Consider the following 2873-nt stretch of genomic DNA (forward strand, 5'->3'; position numbering starts at 1 on the left):
GGGAAAATGACCATATATTGCATCTCAGAGTGGCCAAGTTTTGAAGTTGTCTGGCCACCAGAGGGGACCTTCTATCACCCCACAGTGTTAGCACTAGAAGACAGAATGTTTCAATAGGCACAGGAGCACCCTGATCAGGTTCCCTATATAGTAGTTTGAAAAGATTTGGTTACCAACCCGCTGCCTTGGGTTAAGTCTTTTCTCTTCCCCCTTGCTAACATTTCTTCACCAACAGGAACAATGTCAGCCCTGGTGGCAGGAGAACAGAAACAGGAAGTTTCCAAACCTTCCACACGTCTTTACCCTATCTGACAGGACAGCACACCTGAGGATGTTCTCTTACACCCAATCCTTGGTGCCACCTGCACTTCTCCCAGTGCATACCTTGGTGCTGCCTGTGCTCCCCCGACCCCCTGGAGGAAGCTCCGGTGCAGCCTTTAGATCTGGTGGTATCATCTTCAAGGAATAGAAGGGGGGCCTGGCACAGGAAACTGAAAGCAGGTTCACAGTGTCTCCTGAGGCTATAGAGGGAGATTTGACCAGGGAATCAACCCATCATTACTGGCCCTTTGTTATGCTGATCTTTATAATTAGAGGGAGAATGTCACATTCTCTGATAACCCTGGAGAGCTCATCAATCTCTTAGACACTATCCTTTTCACTTATCAGCCTTGAAGCTTTTCATCCTTTTCTTTCTTTCTTTCTTTCTTTCTTTCCTTCCTTTCTTTCTTTCTTTCTTTCTTCCTTCCTTCCTTCCTTCCTTCCTTCCTTCCTTCCTTTCTTTCTTTCTTTCTTTTACAGATTTTAAAAGCATTTTTTGCATAAAAGTATATGAATACATTTTCGTCAGTACTTGATTTTTTTTTTTAAAGATTTGATAGTATGCCTAAAAATCTTACTAGTTACAATGAGCATAAAGTACATGTAAAACAAGATGTAACCTGGAAATAGTCAAAGTTTTCTTGGTGTGTAAATATTAAGCATAATGATTTTTCTTTTTTTTATTTTTTTGGCCTTTGTTTTTTCTTGAACTTCATATACTCTGTGAGTTGTTTCTGGGGTGTTCAGAGCTTTCTGGGGTTAGTATCCAATTATCAGTGACTGCATATTATGTCTGTTCTTTTGTGCCTGGGTTATCTCACTCAGGATGATATTCTCTAGATGCATCATTTTCTTAAGAATTTCATAAAGTCATTGTTTCTGATAGCTGAGTAGTATTCCATTGTGTAAATATAACACAATTTTTGTATCCATTCATCTACTGAAGGACATCTGGGTTCTTTCCAGCTATTATAAATAGGGTTGCAGGAAACAAAGGAGCTGGGTAGAGAGGGGAGTAAGTTGGGCCAGGGAGAGCCCCCGGCTGGCTGCCAGAAGATCCCGGCTGGAGGAAGTCCAAGTGTCACTTGAATTCCAACCCAGAAGCCAGAGCCTGAGACCCGAGCACCTTGTTTAGCAATAGTGGTTGGAACACTCTCTTGTAAGTTACTGGAGCACGAGTAGAGGAGGATCATCGCCTGACCCCACCCGCCACTCCATGGCTGCTGGCCCCTAAAAACCCCAGCTTCATCTCTCACTGGGACAAGAGTTCCAGAATGAAAATCAAGAAGGGTATTGTTGCAGCATCCGGCAGTGACTCTGAGGATGACGACAGCATGGACAGTCCCCTGGACCTTTCCTCGTCAGCGGCCTCTGGCAAGAGAAGGAGGAGAGGCAATCTGCCCAAGGAGTCCGTCCAGATTCTGCGGGACTGGCTTTATGAGCACAGATACAATGCCTATCCCTCAAAGTAGGAGAAGGCACTGCTGTCCCAGCAGACACACCTGTCACAACTGCAGGTCTGTAATTGGTTCATCAATGCCCGCCGCAGGCTCCTCCCTCACATGCTGAGAAAGGATGGCAAAGATCCAAATCAGTTCACGATTTCCCGCCGTGGGGCCAAGATTTCAGAAGCTAGCTTTATTGAAGCTGCAATGGGTATCAAAAACTTCACGCCAACTCTAGAAGAGAGCCCGTTTCATTCCTGCGTAGTTGGACCCAACCCAACCCTAGGGAGACCATTGTCTCCCAAACCTCCCTCCCCGGGATCCATTTTGGCTGGCCCATCAGTGATCTGCCATACCACTGTGACTGCACTGAAGGATGGGCCTGCCAGCCAGTTGGTGTGGGACAGAGTACAGATGTACAGCAAATGGCACCCAGCAACTTTACAGACACCTCTCTTATGTACCCAGAGGACGCTTGCAAATCTGGATCCAGTCCAAACCCTCAGAGTGGTCTTTTCAACACTCCTCCCCCTACCCCACCAGACCTCAACCAGGATTTTAGTGGATTCCAGCTTCTAGTGGATGTTGCACTCAAACGGGCCGCGGAGATGGAGCTTCAGGCCAAACCCACAGCTTAACCGTTTGTTTTTCAAACAAAACAGTTCTCCAAAATATGGTCCTGATTGCCGGGGGGTGATGGCAAGAGATGCATTATTTTATATATTTTTCTATTAATATTTGCACATGGGATTGCTCAAACGAAGCTTCCTGTTACTAAGATGTCTTCAATGGATTAGAGTCATTCCAACTACAGACTAAAGCTACTGTAGAAACAAAGGGTTTTCTTTTCAAATGTTTCTTAGTTTCTCATAATGTGAGACGTTCCCAGTATCATGTGATCTCCTCCCGACTCCTCCTTTTTTATTTTTTTCAAGACTGTGCAATACTTAGAAGCCCTTGTGCCTCTCTATTCCCATGTGGAACGTGACGCCCACATACAGTCTAATGAATAACTTTCGGTTTTTTGTTTGTTTTTTTTTTGTTTGTTTGTTTTTGTTTTTTTAGATTCAAGCAAGTATGAATCTAGTTGTTGGATACCTTTTTTCA

At 44.5% G+C, this 2873-nt stretch overlaps 1 pseudogene across 1 annotated transcript; it reads left to right on the plus strand.

Moving 5' to 3' along the window:
* Nucleotides 1–1595: 1595 nt before the first annotated feature.
* On the plus strand, nucleotides 1596–2404 carry LOC308421854 (homeobox protein TGIF1-like; annotated as a pseudogene). The gene has a single exon. The product of its transcript is annotated as a homeobox protein TGIF1-like (transcript).
* The last annotated feature ends 469 nt before the right edge of the window (nucleotides 2405–2873 follow it).

This window comes from Micromys minutus, assembly GCF_963924665.1.
Source record: "Micromys minutus genome assembly, chromosome: 1".
In the NCBI taxonomy this organism is placed as follows: domain Eukaryota; kingdom Metazoa; phylum Chordata; class Mammalia; order Rodentia; family Muridae; genus Micromys; species Micromys minutus.